This window comes from Heterodontus francisci, chromosome 14, assembly GCF_036365525.1.
Source record: "Heterodontus francisci isolate sHetFra1 chromosome 14, sHetFra1.hap1, whole genome shotgun sequence".
Lineage (NCBI taxonomy): Eukaryota > Metazoa > Chordata > Chondrichthyes > Heterodontiformes > Heterodontidae > Heterodontus > Heterodontus francisci.
The window spans coordinates 100,355,109-100,372,985 of NC_090384.1; the positions used below are offsets into that span (position 1 = coordinate 100,355,109).

Here is a 17,877-nt window from a genome sequence, read left to right on the forward strand (position 1 = left end):
CATTTTATCATAATCACCAAAGCTTGGGAGAAACTGAGGGGGAAAACGGACACAATGGAACATCTGAAGTGCATCATGCTGTGGGACAGTTCTTAAAACATTTATTATGCACCTCCATTCTGTTCCAAGTACCTAATAATTAACAGATAATGGGAGGAAATGAATGCCCCCTTTGTTCAGGTTAGATGTTGTCGGATTCAAATGGAGAAATGTGCTCTCCAGTCACTTATCCTTTCTAGTTCTTTTTAGCAGTAGTTTTTCTTCCCATGGGGTAAAAGACTAGTTCTCCTTGATTTAAAGCCTCAGCGAGTACCCGCTTGCAATTGTCTGTCAGGTGAATTGGCTGACTTTAAGACCACTGCTCCGACATCTCTTGAGAACTGGATTAAAAGCAATACCCAAGGCAAGAAGAAGATGAGCCTCTCCTTTTCCGAAGGCCTCTTTGGAATCTGAAAGAGTACATGGGAATAGGAGTAGGGCCAGGAAGCCCCTTGAGCCTGTCCCGTCATTCAATAACATCATGGCTGAGATGTATCTTAACTCCATCTACTTTCCTTGGCTCCTTAACTGTTAATACCATTGGTTGGTAAAAATCTATTGATCTTTGACTTAAAATTATTAATTGAGCTGGCACCTACTGCTTTTTGTGGGAGAGAGTTCTACCACCCTTTGCATGAAGAGGCTCTGATTTTATGTCTCCTTTTACTAGACACCCCGAACAGTGGAAAGAACAGGGAGATGGCCCGTGCACTAATAGGAAAGTTGAGTGTGGGACAGATGTGGAAACTGATCACTGCTTATTGTATATGGCTCTGTAAACTCGTCCAGTTCTACAACTCTCTGAGAACTCTGCATTCCTCTGGCCTGCTGTGAATCCCCCATTCCTTTTGCTTCATCATTGCAGCCATGACTTCTAGGGCTCTCAGCTCTAGAAGTCCCCCCCTAAACCACTCTGCCTTTCTTTCCTCCCGTTAAGGCGCTAATTAAAACCCACCTCTTTGACTACAGTTTTGGTCATCTGTCCTAATATCTCCATCTTTGTCTCAGTGACAAATGTGGTTTGGTAAATGCTCCTGTGAAGCACCCTGGGATGCTTTACTGCATTGAAGGTGCTATACAAATGCAAGTTGTTGTTGCTGTTGTCATCTTAAGGGTGCATTCACACTAGACCTGCTGCGTCAGTGAGCAGTGATAATCGCTTTGCGCTGACACTGCAGTTACGGTGCCGAGGGTGCCTTGCTTTGGAGGAGGGGGCGGGGGGAGCGACTGTGGGGGGTGCAGTATGGCCGTGGGGGCAGATCTCACACCGGAATAAAGCGGAGTGACACTTACTGGGGGAGGGAGTCTCACTCCACATCTCTTCAGAGCAACGTCTGGCCTTCACACCCAATGTCCGCCTGCAGGTATATTGTCACTGCAAAGCAGTTTTGGAGCAGTAGAACTCACTTACCTAAGTCTACAGAATTTGATTGGCAAATCTCGTGGGACCAAGTGTGCCAGTTAGCTTACTCTCAGCATCGTAGAGAGCAATGGTAAATCTTCCTGCTGCTTATCTACCAGAATACTGCTACCCATCAGGCATTTAAAAAACTCATTCCCAGGTTGTGGGCATAGCTGGCAAGGCTGGCATTTATTGCCCATCTACCTAGTTGCCCTGAGAAGGTGGCGGTGGTCCATCATCTTGAACCACTGCAGTCCCATGTGGTGGAAGTCTTATTATTTGTAGTGGTTTGGTACAACTGAGTGACTTGCTGGACCATTTCAGATCGCAGTCGATAGCCAGCCATGTTGGTGAGGGACGGGAGTCACATATCGGCTACACTGGGCTAAGGATGACAAGTTTCCTTCCCTTGAAGATCATTAGTGAACCAGTTGGGTTTTTACAATAAAACTAATTGAGAAATGTCGATTATGTTATTATAGCAGCATTTAATACATGGACATCAAATTACTCCCTCTGCTGTTTTGACAGGCATGTTAACGTGCCTAAATATAGGGTGGTGAATCTTTGGAACTCTCTACCCCAGAGGGCTGTGCATGCTCATTCTTGGAGTATATTTAAGACAGAATTAGTTTTTTGGACTCCAGGAGAATCAAGGGTTATGGTGATTGAGCGGGAAGAGTGGAGTTGAGGTCAAAGATTAGCCATAGTGTTATTGAATGGTGGAGCAGGCTTGACGGGTTGTATGGCCTACTTCTGCTCCTGTTTCTTATGGTTTTGTTCTTCTGTATATTTTACTAGGGTTTAAGCCTCTGTTGTTGAAATGATGGGGAGAAGTATTTGATGTGAGTTTTTTTTTAGCACTAGTACGATAACATCATCAGTAGAGCTTTCTGTCTTTACAGGTGGTCCACAGACGTAGCTTCTTGCCTTATTTGTAGTTATGTACATTGACTCCTGGTCCAGCAACACCTCGATTTTTAAATTTTCAAATCCTTCCATGGATTCACCCCATCCTATCTCTGTAACCAACTTCTGCCCTAAAACTCTTCGATATCTGCGCTCTTCCAAAGGGCCTCTTGAGCATCCCTGATTTTAGTCGCTCTGTCATTGGTGGCCATGCCTTTAACTGTCTAGGCCCTAAACTCTGGAATACCTTACCTAAAGTTCTCCGTCACTCGACCACTCTTTCCTCCTTTAAGACGCTCCTTAAAACCTATCTCTTTGACCAAGCTTTTGGTCACCTGTCCTAATATTTCCTAATGTGGTTCGGTGTCAAATTATATTTGATAATGCCCCTGTGAAGTGCCTTGGGACCTTTTGTCGGGGGTTGTGGTGGAGGGGGCCAGAAAATACCTCTGGGAGAAGCACAGCATGGACCTCATCGCCGGGAAGGCCTGGCCCCATATTGCAGGTGGCGGCGAGGCCTCGAAGCCCTTTAAACATGGCATTAGCCATTGCTGGGAATGGACAGCCTCCACGTCATCGGAGTGGGCAGTCCGCCCTGGCCAATTGAATGAGCCGCTGCGCTTAATATCGTGGCGTCTCCACGATGTGCGGTCTGCATGGGCGGCCGCCATTGTTTTCGCCCACCGCCAACTATGGTAGCAGGACCATAAATTTCGGCCCTTTATTACATTAAAGCTGCGATACAAATACAAGTTGTTATAGTTCTCTCGTCTTTTTGACTCCTCATTAGGTAAGGATAAATAAAGCACATCAGGTCACAATTTCTCTTTAGTACCATAGGTAAACCAGGCAAGACGGCAAAGCGCACACCTGTAACACAGCCCGCCCACTTTCCCTAAATGCTCTCTGCCTGTGAGGTGCTTCACACCCAAGTGCTGAAGAGGAATTTCGCCACCACCCCCCCCATTTTTGTTAAACACAGTGGTTTTGCCGGAAGCTTCACAGATCCAGATATTACCAGGCCAAGGGCATTATTAAAGACATTTAAGGTTATCTAACAGGCCGCTGCCGTTGCGTCCCCTTCACCCCATCCCCCACCCCAATCCTAGTAAAACTATCCAGGTTGAACAGGTGAGTGTTTTCCAATTGTTCTTTCAAACTCATGATTGAATTTCTTGATCACACGCCCAAGGTTATTGCAGAAAATAAAAGTTCATGGTGTAGGGGGTAACATATTGGCATGGATAGAAGATTGGCTGGCATAAATGGGTCATTTTCTGGTTGGCAAGATGTAATGAGTGGTTTGCCACAGGGTTCAGTGTTGGGGCCTCAACTTTTTACAATTTATATAAATGACTTAAATGAAGGGACCGAAGGTATGGTTGCTAACTTTGCTGATGACACAAAGATAGGTAGGAAAGTAACTTGTGAAGAGGACGTAAGGAGGCTACAAAGGGATATAGATAGGTTAAGTGAGTGGGCAAAGACCTGGCAAATGGAGTATAATGTGGGAAAGTGTGAAATTGTCCACTTTGGCAGGAAGAATAAAAAAGCATATTATCTAAATGGTAAGAAATTGCAAAGCTCTGAGATGCAGAGGGATCTGGGTGTCCTTGTGCATGAATCGCAAAAGGTTAGTATGCAGGTACAGCACATAATTAGGAAAGCTAATAGAATGTTATCATTTATCGCGACAGGGAATTGAATACAAAAGTAGGGAGGTTATGCTTCAGCTACACAGGGCATTGGTGAGGCCACATCTGGAGTACTGTGTACAGTATTGGTCTCCTTATTTCAGGAAGGATGTAAATGCGTTGGAGGCAGTTCGGAGAAGGTTTACTAGGCTAATACCTCAAATGGGTGGGCTGTCTTCTGAGGAAAGATTGGACAGTCTAGGCTTGTATTTGCTGGAATTTAGAAGAGTAAGAGGTGACTTGATTGAAACGTATAAGATCCTGAGGGGTCTTGACAGGGTGGATGTGGAATGGATGTTTCCCCTTGTGGGAGAATCTAGAACCAGGAGTCACTGTTTAAAAGTAAGGAGTCACCCATTTAAGACAGAGATGAGGAGAAATTTTTTCTCTCAGAGGGTCATGAGTCTTTGGAACTGTCTTCCTCAAAAGGTGGTGGAAGCAGAGTCTTTGAATATGTGTAAGGCAGAGGTAGATAGATTCTTGATAAGCAAGGTGGTGAAAGGTAATTAGGAGTAGGTGGAAATGTGGTGTAATCAGTTCAGCCATGAACTTATTGAATAGCGGAGCAGGCTCGATGGGCTGAGTGGTGTATCTTCGTACAAAGCACTGCTGGTTTCTTCAGTTCTATATTCATTGTCTGTTCACCCAAATTATCAGCAGAGTTTTGATCAGTGGACAGAAGATAATGTAGGCTTCTTGAGATTTTCAGCTCTTCATCAGCAACAGAGTTGTGATTAGGGCAATAGAATTCTCTATTTCCAGATTTGTTGTTTCAACATCATGTTAAAGAATACTTGCATTTATGTATCATCTTTTACAACTTCAAGACATCCCAAAGTGCTTTACAGCCAATGAAGTACTTTTGAAGCATTGTTTGGAGGGGTGATGGTGGTGTAGTGGTAATCCTGCTGGTCTAGTAATTTAGTGACTCAGACTGGAGACATGGGTTCAAATCTCCCTATAGCAGTTGGTGAAATTTCAGTTATTTAACAAAAGCTATAATTGAAAGTTAGTCTCAGATATGGTATCATAAAATTATTATCAATTGTTGTAAAAACTCATCAGGTTCACTTTTAGAGTTCACCCTTTAGAGAAGGAAATCTGCCATCCTTTACATGTGCCTCCAGACCTATAACAATGCTGTTGGCTCTTACTTATCCTCTGAAATGGCCTACCAAGCAACTCAATTGGTGTAAGGGCATTTAGGGATGGGCAAACAAATGCTGGCCTTGCCAGTGATGCCTGCATCCCATGAAAGAATTAAAAAAATATAATCGCAGTTGTAATGTGGAAATGAGGGAGCTGGTTTGTGCATAGTAAGCTCCCACAAACAGCAATATGATAGTGACCAGATCATCTGTTTTCTTTGTGATGTTGGTTGAGGGATAAATATTAGTCAGAGCACTGGGGAGAACTCCCCTACACTTCTTTGAAGTAGTGCTGTAGGATTTTTTACATCCACCTGGGTTGAACAGAAATATGGCACCTCAAACAGTGCAGCAGACGTTCGGTTTTGCACTGGGAGTGTCAGCTTAGATTTTGTGCTGAAGTAGAATGTGGGACTTGAATCCCTGAGCTTGTGACCCTGGGGTGAGAGTGCTGCCAGTGAAGCATGGCTAACACTAAGCCAGGGCCTTACTATAGTTTCCCAGATGCCACTTAACCATGTTTTTTGAAGTGGCGTGATTTTTCAACAAAACTTTAGAAGCTGCAATTAAAAATATTAAATTGTTTGCTTGAAGTCTATCCTGCACAGAAAATGGAATCACGTATTGACATATTTAAAAGTAATGTTCGATTGCACTCAACTGTAGTCTGAACAATCTACTTCGAGAGTGAAAAATTTAATTTATTTGCAATAATTGTATTTTGCCTTCATGCTGCTCAATATATAGTAAGCTGATTTCAACCTTCCACTTCTTTTTGATTAGTGAAAAAGTGCCACATAAATTGATCTGTGATGCACACAGGGGATATTCCAGAATTTCAAAAACTGAGGGATGGCTTTTATTATTAAATTGTGGAGGATTATGCCAACCACTGCTATAGTTTCAGGCTACCCCATACCTCACCAAAAGAAGTTAAGTCTATAACTTGTTTATTAAGGGAAAGTATTGAGTTTTTTTTAATAGTGTTTGGCTTTTAAGTGGCTGAGAGTGTTATATACTGTTTGTCTCCATATTATTAACCCCTTCACATACAGGAATAGTAGAATGTCCTTGTTTCAGAAGCAGAGGAAGGTCTTCCCAATTGTAATTGCCTCAATAATACGCTTACGAGGATCATAGGAACAGGAGGTGGTCATTTAACCCCCTCAAGTCTATTCCGCCAGTGGAATTGATCCTGGATGATCTGTATCATAGCTCCATTTTACATGCCTTGGTTCTGTAATCCTTAATACCCTTGCCTAACAAAAATCATTTTATCTCATTTTTGACATTTTCAGTTGACCCCCAGCCTCAGCAGCTGTTTTGTTGGCGAAAGTTCCAGATTTCCACCACTCTTTGTGTGAAGAAATGCTTCTTGGCATCATCCCTGAACGGCCTAGCTCTAATTTGAAGGTTATGCCCCCTTGTTTTGGACTCCTTGCCATGGGAGGAAACAGTTTCTCTCTATCTGCCATATCAAATCCTTTAGTCACCTTTAAGCAATTCAATTAGATCACCTTTTAATCTTCTATAATCAAGGCAATGCAACCCTGGTCTGTGTAACCCAGGGGTGTCCGACCTTCTCGCATGAGGGGCCACATTACAATTGTTGTCCCACAGAGGGGTCCTGTAAGCAAATTTCGGAAAGATAAAGGCATTCGAAATTTATCTTACTACTATTCAAAAGAACAAAATATGTGCATTTTTGTGAACAAGCTTTAAATATGAAGACTAATTTATGAATTTACTTTCTGTTCACTATGTTGGACACTGATTTAGTGAAATACCTGGCATTGTTTTTGCTTGCACAATGTCTGCCTGTACACTTGATGTAGCGATGCGGAGTATTCCGAATAGATATCCATCTGTCAGGAGTGATCTTGAGCTTTTTCTGTCTCCCCCCTCTCTGTGTCTCCCCCACCCACCTCCCCCCCCCCCCCATGTCTGCCTCCCCTCGCTGTGGCTCCTCTCCTCTCTGTCCGTCTCCCCTCATGTCTCTCTCTCTCTCTCCCTGTCTCTCCCTCTCTCTGTGTCTCCCCCTCTCTATGTATCTCCCCCTCTTTCTCTCTATCTCCCCTCTCTCTGTGTCTCCCCCTGCTCCCCAAATACTGTACCCCATTGTTATAAAGTGACAGACCTATCTCCACCAGTTCTGTACTCCTGTGTTATACAGTGACAGACTCGTCTCCACCTAGTTAGAACTGGTAATTACCTCAGGTTTTTGGAATTTTGAATCCTACATGGTGTGTTGCCTCCCTGGTGCCAGGGTAAAGGACATCACTGAGAGGGTGCAGGCTGTTCTGCAGCGGGGAGTGAGCCTGGAGTTGTGGTACACATCGGTACCAACGACATAGAGAAGGAAAGTATTGAGGTCCTACGGTCAGATCTCAGGAGCTAGGAAGGAAGTTAAAACGTAGGACCTCGAAGGTTGTAATCTCTGGTTATTCCCAATGCCACGTGCCAGCGAGAGTAGAAATAGGAAGATAGGGAGGATCCATGTGGGCTTAAGGCATGATGCAGGAGGGAGGGCTTCAGATTCTTGAGGTATTGAGACCAGTTCTGGGGCATGAGGCGTCTATTCAAAAGGGACAGGTTGTACTTCAACAGGACTGGAGCTCATGACCTCATGGGGAGGTTCACTCGTGTGGTTAGGGAAGGTTTAAACTAAATTGGCAGGAGGTTACGCACCAGTATATGGAAGTAGAAAAGAGGAATAAGGTGCATAAAAGAGTGACCATGTTGGATAATACTAGAGAAGGAAGTAGTGCCATATTGGATAGGAGCAGACTAAGAAGGGCTACAAGGAATACAAGGATGGGTTTAGATTGCATGTATATATACGCACAAAGTGTGATGACAAGGTTGGTGAGCTACAAGCACAAATAGCCATGTGGGAATATGATGTAGTTGCAATAACAGAAATGTAGCTTAAAAATGGTGAATACTTGGTGCTTAATATTCACGGCTGCAAAGTGTTCAGAAAAGATAGGGAAGGAAGAAAGGGAGGTGGGGTGGCAGTACTGATTAGGGAAGACATTGTAGTGATAGAAAGGGAGGATATCTTGAAGGGGCAAGGACAGAATCCATTTGGTTAGAGTTGAGAAGCAAAAAGGGGTTGATCTTGCTACTGGGGGTATTCTATAGGCCTCCAAATAGTGAGAGAGATAGAGGAGAAATCTGCAGGGAAATCACAGAGATGTGCAAGAACTATAGAGTGGTGATATTGGGGAACTTTAATTACCCCAATATCGATTGGGATAATGTTAGAGTAAAGGGAAAGGAGGGGGAGGAATTACTGAAATGTGTTCAGGAGAACCTCCTTGACCAGTATGTTCTTGGTCCAACTCGGAAAGAGGCATTGCTGGATCTGGTGCTGGGAATGAGGTGGACCAAGTGTTGGTGGGGGAACATTTGGGTAAGAGTGATCATCGTATCATAAGGTTTAGATTAGTAATGGAGAAGAGCAAGGAACAGTCTAAATTAGATCTTCTAAATTAGAAGCAGGCTAACTTCAATGGGATGAGAAGGGATCTAGCCAGGGTAAAATGGAACCAAAGACTGACAGGAAAAAAAGTCATGGAACAATGGGTGTTCTTTAAGAAGGAGATGTTTCAGGGACAGGCAAGGTGCATTCCAACAAGGGTGAAAAGTAAGGGAACCAAAACCAGGCTCCTTGAATGACGAGGGAGATAGAGAATATGATGAAACAAAAAAGAGGGAGTATGATGCGTGTCAGGTGAATTCTTCAAACAGAGAGAGAAGCAGGCCAAATACAACAACTTGAGAGGGGAAGTGAAGAGGACAATAAGACAAAGAGAGAATATGAGAATAGAATGGCAATTAACATAAAAGGGAACCCAAAAACTCCTCTACTGGCATATAAGATATAGGTAGAATAGCAGAATGGGCAGACAAGTTCCAGATGGAATGTAATACAGGGAGGCGTGAGGTGATGCATTTTGGCAGAAGGGATAGGGAGTGGCAATATAGACCTAATGGCACAGTTCTAGAGCGTGTACAGAGACAGTTGAACCTGGAGCTTCATGTGCATAATCTTTGAAGGTGGTAGGACATACTGCGAGAGTAGTTAGCAAAGCATATGGGATTTTGGGCTTCATAAATAGAGGTATGGAGTACAAGAGCAGAGAAGTTATGCTGAACCTTTACAAAGCTCTGGTTGGGCCACAGCTGGAGTATTGCATACAGTTTAGGAAGGATGTGAAGGTCCATGAGAGGGTGCAGAGGAGATTTACCAGAATGGTTCCTTGGATGGGAGATTTTAGCTACAAGGTTAGTTTGGAAACGTTGGGGTTGTTCTCACTGGAGCTTGAAGGGAGATTTGATAGAGATGTACAAGATTATGACAGGCTTAGATAAGGTAGACAAAGAAAACCTGTTCCCACTAACTGATAGTACAAGGACTAGGGGACAGAGATTGAAGGTTTTGGGCAAGGATTACGGGGCTGGGGGAGGGGCGGATGTGAGAAGAACATTTTATTGTGCAGCAGCGGTAATGACCTGAAACTCGCTGTCTGCGAGGTTATGGAAGCAGAGATGATCAATGATTTCAAAAGGAAATTGGATGGGTACCAAGGGAAATAAATTTGCAGGGCTACGGGGATAGAACAGGGGATTCAGACTGATTGGATTGCTCTTCAGAAAGCTGGCAAAGAGTTGATGGGCCGAATAGCCTCCTTCTGTGCCATAATACTCTTTGGCTCCATGATTCATGCTTCATTTATACAAAAGCCTGGTTAGACCACACCTGGAGTACTGTGAACAGTTCTGGGCACCACACCTTGGGAAGGATATATTGGATTGGAGGGAGTACAGGGTTTTCAAGATATTAAGGGGAGCAGGTGGGGTAGTTAGAGTGAAAATATAAAGTAATAATCTCAATTGCCTGGTTGCATAATTCCATGGTAGGCTCATTTTTGATTGTGTAAAGTTCTGCAACACACTGCATGATCTTTAAATAAGCTTTACATTCACGTCAGTAGTCACTTGATGAGTAGGCCCAAGCTCAACCTCAACTGGAATAAGATGGACCTGTGTACGGAGTGCTCACCTAACCATCAGACCACCTCTTATATGGTGAATATGAGTCATTTTCAAATAGACAAACAGAGAAGAGCATTGCTTCTAAAAGCAAGATACTCTGGATGCTGGAAATCTGAAGTAAAAACAGAAAGTGCTGGAAATATTCAGCAGCTTCGACAGCATCTGAGGAGAGAGAAACAGGGTTAACGTTTCAGGTGAAAGGTCATCAACCTGAAACGTTGGTCAGAATTTTCCCAGGAAGACAGCTTTGGAGGCAATGGCACGAGGAAATTTGGAAAGTTGCATCAGGTTGTTGAACAGTCTGTGATGGGTAGGATTTCAAGGCAATTTGTCTGCAGCAGGTGTCACACAGATCTTTCAGCAAAGGGTGTAGCAATAGGTCTGCTTGGATTTTAAAGTAGCAGTCTAGCAATAGCAGCTTTCTTGAGATTTCAGGATCTCCCAAAACACAAGAGGCAACAGGAATCACTTTTGAGGCAGGGATTCTTGAGAGACTGGAGGCAATAGGAATCTGCTACCTTTAAAAATGCAGAGCTTCCTCTCTGCAAAGCAATCTTCCTCCACAGAGTGTAGCAACTCCTCTTTACCTGGGTCTTTTCTCTCTCCAGGGGTCTTTTCCTCTCTCCAGGCAGACCAGAGCCACCACCTCAAATGTAGGATTTCTTTCCAAGAGTTGCAAGTCTTCTTTTACAAAAAATAGGTCTTTTTCTCTGGTCTGCAAACGGGTCCCAGCCAGGTCACTGCATGCTAAAACCCACAATCAAGTCATGTGACAGTCATAAATCTTCCTGTCATTTCCCTGTTGAGCTGCTTGGAAACAGGTGCCTTGCAGTCTATGCACACTTCACTTAGTCCTCAATTCAAATATCAGCTCTTAAAGCACTTCTTGCAAAGAAAAATAGAATCGTTCACATATCAGCACCAAGAGGTCTCGAAATCAGCATGCAAGGCTATTGTGGCTGGATCATTTGCAGGGGCCTCTGACTTTAATTCAAATGAGGCATCCATCCCAGCATGGCCGAAGACCCTGAACAGCATGCCAGACTGTTGGTGCCCCTTTGGAGCATTCGCTGAAGCAAAGGCTGTTATTTTCTCCCCTCTCTGCCACCTGCCTGGTCCTTCTCACCATCCCCCATTCCCCCCGCCCCACCCCCTCCCCCATCCTCCAACATCAGGGAAGTGCCTGCCAGGGACAGGCAGCAGCCCTTTACTGGCTGCTGAGGCCAGATCATGTGGTCCCGGTGCTTAAGAAACAATGCCTGGAGTATGAAGAGAATTATGCAAATTTGTGGCAGTGAGGTCACTTGACCTCACAGTCCCAGAATGCTTATTGAACAATTTATTTTCTACATTTCTTTTAAGAAATGAACAGTTTCATCTAGATTAGGGTATGTACGGTTAGAATGGATGGCAAATTCGTTAAAAAATAGAAAGCAGGGAGTTGGGGTAAAGGGTAGTTATTCTGATTAAGGAAGATAGAAAGAAGTGTTTCACAAGATTCAGTGGTGGGATCATTATTATTCATAATTTACATGAATGATTTGGACATAGAAATAAGTATCTCAATATCATAATTTGCAGAAGATATCAAACTAGCTAACAAAGAAAGGATGCAACATAATATAAGGAGATGATCGAAAACTTGCCGACAACTGTTAAGTGGCAAATTAACATTATCACAGATAAATGTGAGGTGAATGGGTTGGACAGGGTAGATATGGAGAGAATGCTTCCACTCGCAGTAAAATTCAAAACTAGGAGCTATAAATACAAGATAGTTACGAATAAATCCAGTAGGGAAATAAGGAGAAATTTCTTCACTCAGAGAGTGGTTAGAATGTGGAACTCATTACCACAGGAAGTGGTCGAGGCAAATATTTTGGATCCTTTCAAAGGAAACGAGATGAGTAGATGAGCGAAAAGTGAATAGAAAGACATGTTGAAAGGCTAAGATGAGCAGGCAACTCATGTGAAATATAAACACCAGCACAGACTAGTTGGGCCTAATGGCCTATTTCTGTGCTGTATATTGTATGTAATCCTTACGAAAAATTCTCTCTATGGGAATCAAATTAATTTGTATTTGACACAAATACAGAGGACAGCAGCAGGGTTAAGCTTAGATACTTGTTAATTTACTTTGCCCGAACAAATATAATGATTAAAATAAAAACAAGAAATGTTGGAAATACTCTGTAGGTCTGGCAGCATCTGTGCAGAGAGAAGCAGAGTTAACGTTTCAGGTCAGTGACCCTTCATATAATGATTAGTCGCTTTTGAATTGAAATATCACATCTTACTGAGTCAGGGGTTTCACAATTGACAGCAAGTGTTGCTGTTGACATTGAGAATGTTCTAGCTGGGCAGTACTGCAGGTTTCAAGTCCTGGAGAATTTTCAACTAAAAGCTGAATATCCGTACGATTTAACTGGAGAAACACAACAGGGTGATCTCAGTACACAATGCTACTGTAGACTTGGGGGTCATTTTTACCCAGAGTCTTACTGTCATTGAGTGTCAGTCAAGTGGTGGGGAGCATCCCTGCTATCACCTCCAGCCCTACAACCAGCTGAGATCTCTGTATTTCTCCAGTTCTGGCCTCTTGCACATCCTCAATTTTAATTGCTCCACCATTACCTTCAGCTGCCTAGGCCCTGAACGCTGGAAGTACTTCCCTAAACCTTTCCGTCACTCTACCTCTCTCTCCGATCGGTTGAGCAATGCCTTGATTTTAAAATTCTTATCCTTCTTTTCATCCTTGCCTTATGCTCTGGAATTCCCTCCCTGAACCAGCACAGAAGGCGGCCATTCAGCCCATCGTGTCTGCCCTGGCTCTCCAAGACAGCAATTTACCTAGTGCCACTCCCCCACCTTCTCCCTGTAGCCCTGCACATTCTTCCTTTTCAGATAACAATCCAATTCCCTCGTGAATGCCTCGATTGAATCTGCCTCCACCACATTCTCTGGTCGTCCATTCCAGGTCCTAACCACTCACTGTGTGAAAAAGTTTTTCCTCATGTCGCCATTGCTTCTTTTGCCAATTACCTTTAATCTGTGCCCTCTTGTTCACGATCCTTCCGCCAATGGGAACAGTTTTTCCCTATCTGCTCTGTCCAGAGCCCTCATAATTTTGAACACCTCTACCAAATCTCCTCAACCTTCTCCTCCAAAGAAAATAGTGCCAACTTCTCCAATCTACCCACGTAACTGAAGTGCTTCATCCCTGGAACCATTCTCATGAATCTTTTCTGTACTCTCTCTAATGCCTTCGCATCCTTCCAAAAGTGTGCCACCTAGAACTGGGCACAATGCTCTAGTTGAGGCTGAACTAGTGTCTTATACAAGTTCAACATAACTTCCTTGTTCTTGTACTCTATGCCCCTATTAATAAAGCCCAGGAATCTGTATGCTTTATTAACCGCTCTCTCAACCTGTCCTGCCACCTTCAATGACTTATGCACATAAACACCCAGGTCCCTCTGCTCCTGCACTCCCTTTAGAATTCTACCCTTTATTTTATATTGCCTCTCCACATTCTTCCTACCAAAATGAATCACTTCATACTTCTCTGCATTAAATTTCATCCGCCACTTGTTTGCCTATTACACCAACCTGTCGATGTCCTTTTGAAGTTCTATACTATCCTCCTTACAGTTCATAATGTTTCCAAGTTTCGTGTAATCCAGAAATTTTGAAATTATGCCCTGTACACCAAGGTTTAGGTTTTTAATTTATATCAGGAACAGCAAGGGTCTTAACACTGACCCTTGAGGAACTCCACTACAAACATTCCTCCAGTCCAAAATGCATTCATTAACCACAACTCTCTGTTTCCTGTCACTCAACCAATTTCGTATCCATATTGCTACAGTCCCTTTTATTCCATGAGCTATAACTTTGCTCACAAAATGTGAAGTGATTCATTTTGGTAGGAAGAACATGGAGAGAAATGTAGAATAAAAGGTACAATTCTAAAGGGGGTGCAGGAGCAGAGGGACCTGGGTGTATCTGTGCATAAGTCATTGAAGGTGGCAGGACAGGTTGAGGGAGCGGTTAATAAAGCATACAGATTCCTGGGCTTTATTAACAGGGGCATAGAGTACAAGAACAAGGAAATTATGTTGAACTTGTATAAGACACTAGCTCGGCCTCAGCTGGAGTATTGTGTCCAATTCTGGGCACCGCATTTTAGGAAAGACGTTAGGGCATTGGAGAGAGTACAGAAAAGATTTACAAGAATGGTTCCAGGGATGAGAAATTTCAGTTATGAAGATAGATTGGAGAAGTTAGGACTGTTTTCCTTGGAGAAGAGAAGGCTGAGAGGTGATTTGATAGAGGTATTCAAAGTCATGAGGGGTCTGGACAGAGTAGATCGAGAGAAACTGTTACCACTCATGAAAAAATCGAGAATGAGAGGGCACAGATTTAAAGTATTTGGTAAGAGAAACAAAAGTGACATGAGGAAAAACTTTTTCACGAAGCGAGTGGTTAAGGTCTGGAATGCGCTGCCTGGGAACGTGGTGGAGGCAGGTTCAACTGAAGCACTCAAAAGGGAATTAGACAGTTATATGAAAAGGAAGAATGTCAAGGGCTATGGGAAGAAGGCAGGGGAATGGAACTGAGGGAATTACTCTTTCGAAGACCCAGTGCAGATACGATGGGCCGAATGGCCTCTTTCTGCACTGTACGGATGCTGTGATTCTGTGAAGTCTGTTGTGCAGAACTTCATCAACTGTTTTTAGTAAGTCCATGTACACAACATCAACAGCATTGCCCTGATCAACCTTCTCTGTTACCTCATCAGAAAACTCCAGTAAGTTAGTTAAACATGATTTGCCCTTCACAGATCTGTGCTGGCTTTCCCTAATTAACCCACATTTTCCAAGTGACTATTAATTTTGTCCTGAATTATCAGTTCTAGAAGCTTCCCCGCTACCGAGGTTAAACTGATCGGCCTGTAGTTGCTGGGCTTATCTTTGCACCCTTTTTTGAACAGCGACGTAATATTTGCAATTCTCCAGTCCTCCAGCACTGCCCCTGAGTCAAAGGAAGACTGGAAATTATAGCCAGTGCCTCTGCAATTTCCACTCTCAATTCCCTCAGTATCCTTGGATGCATCTCATCCGGTCCTGGTGCTTTATCAACTTTCTGTACAGCTAGTCTATCCAATGCCTACTCCTTATCAATTTTAAACCCTTCAAGTGTCTGAATTACCTCCTCTTTCACCAGGACCTGTGCAGCATCTTCTTCCTTGGTAAAGACAGATGCAAAGTATTCGTTTAATACCTCAACCATGCCCCCGCCTCTATGTGTAAATCCCCTTTTTGGTCCCTAATTGGCCCAACTCCACCTTTTACCACCCTTTTACTTTTCATATCTCTCGAAAACTTTGGGATTTCCTTTAATCCTAGCTGTCAGTCTGTTTTCATGCTCTCTCTTTGCTTCTCTTATTTGCTTTTTCACTTTCCCTCTGAACCTTCTATATTCAGCCTGGTTCTCAGTTATATTATCTACCTGACATCTGTCATAAGCACACGTTTTCTTCTTCTTCTTAATCTCTGTCCCTTTCGTCATCCAGGGAGCTCTGGATTTGTTTGCCCTACCTTTCCCCTTCGTGGAAATATACCTTGACTGTGCCTGAACCATCTCTTTTTTAAAGGCAATCCATTGTTCAGTTACCGTTTTGCCTGACAATCTATGATTCAAATTTATCTGGCCCAGATCCATTCTTACCCATGAAGTTGGCCTTCCTCCACTTAATTATTCTTACTCGGGATAATTCCTTGTCCTTTTCCATAGTCAGCCTAAACCTTATGATCGCTGTCCTCTAATTGTTCCCGTACTGGTACTTGATCCACTTGGTTCACCTCATTCCCAAGAACCAGGTCTAGCAGTGCCTCCTTTTGCATTACTGCTGTAGAAAATTCTCCTGAACACATTCTAGAAACTCTTGCCCCTCTCTGCTCTTTACACTACCACTGTCCCAGTCTACATTCAGATAATTAAAGTCCCCCATTATAACTACTCTTTAATTCATGCATCTCTCTGTAACCTCCTTGAAAATTTGTTTCTGTACATCTTTCCCACTGGTTGGTGGCCTATAAACTGCCTCTAGCCAAATCGGTTCTGTCCTTGACTGCTCTGGGACATCCTCTGTGCAGCACTGCAATGTTCTCCTTAATCAAAACTGCTGCCCCACCCCCTTTCTTTCCTTTCCTATCTTTTCAGAACACCTTGTATCCAGGAGTATTTAGCACCCAGTCCTTCCCTTCTTTGAACCAGTCCTCCATTATCATCCCAACATCGTACCTCCACGTGGCTCTCTGGCCTGCAGCTCCCCAACCTTATTTGCGACACTCCGCACATTCACATACATGCACAATAACCTTAATTTAGACTTTATTACTTTCCCTCTTACTTCGATTCCACCTGACACTTTACTATTTCCTACTCTAGTGCAATCTGTCTTCCCCAGTTCTCTGTGCACTTTGGTGTTCCTCTCTTGTATTATCTCCTGGTTCCCACGCCCCAGCCAGGTTAGTTTAAAACCTCCCCAATAGCACTAGCAAATTGCCCCACAAGGAAATTCGTCCCAGCTCTGTTCAAGTGCAACCCGTCTGGCCTATACAGGTCCCATTTCCTCTAGAGCTTGTCCCAGTGTCCCAGGAACATGCGAAATTGGAGCAAGAGTAGGCCATTCAGCCCTTCGAGCCCGCTCTGCCATTCAATGAGATCATGGCTGATCTTCTACTTCAACGCCATTTTCCTGTGCTACCCCCGTAACCCTTGATGTTTTTAATGTGTAGACATCTATCGATCCCAGTCTCAATCTAAAGTCCTCCCTGCTGCACCATCTTTCCAGTCACACATTCATTTGCTCTATCCTCTTATTTCTATAGCCAACATCGCTAGAACGTATTATTTGGTCACTTGTTTTCTAGCTGATTGCGGGATCCTGCTGTGCACAAATTGGCTGCTGCGCTGCTTACATTACAACAGTGACTGCAATTCAAAAGTATTTCATCGGCTGTGAAGCGCTTTGTGACGTCCTAAGGATGTGAAAGGTGCTATAGAAATGCATGTCCTTCTTTTTGGTCCCTAGGCATTCATTAGTCTATGCATTACAGCTTTTGACTTCTGAAGCTGAATGTGTCCAGGGATTATGCACATTTCAAATGCTCCAGATTTAACCATTCTGTTTCAGCTGAAAATGTCCAAGCACAAACTTTTAAAAAAATTGATAAGGATTCTAAATAATTCAATATTTTGTCACTCATTGAACAGTCGAGTGATCGTGGCAAACCATATTGAGTTTATGTGAAATTCTCATGTAACAACACAATTCTATATTGCATTAGTGAGCCTGCCGATATGCTGTTTCTTAAGAGTTCCCTGACCAATAATTCAGAAAGCATCGCAGTTCGAGCTTTCATTTTCTCTGGCGAGTGATTCATTTCTACAGAGTTTTGTTTAATAATTCAGAGCAAAGCAGTAAGAGATTTGGAGCAGCCAAAGTGCTGGCCGGTGAACCCAGAGAAGTTAGAGACACAAACTGTGGCTACTTTCAGCAGAGGCAGAAATGATACATGCAAGTACCATCTCTGACTGGGGATGTGTTGTACTT

The 17,877-nt window shown here is 43.4% G+C and overlaps 1 protein-coding gene across 10 annotated transcripts in view; it reads left to right on the forward strand.

Moving 5' to 3' along the window:
- Positions 1–17,877, forward strand: part of mpped2a (metallophosphoesterase domain containing 2a) — a 200,359-nt gene that overhangs the window by 45,646 nt on the left and 136,836 nt on the right. The window lies entirely within an intron of this gene.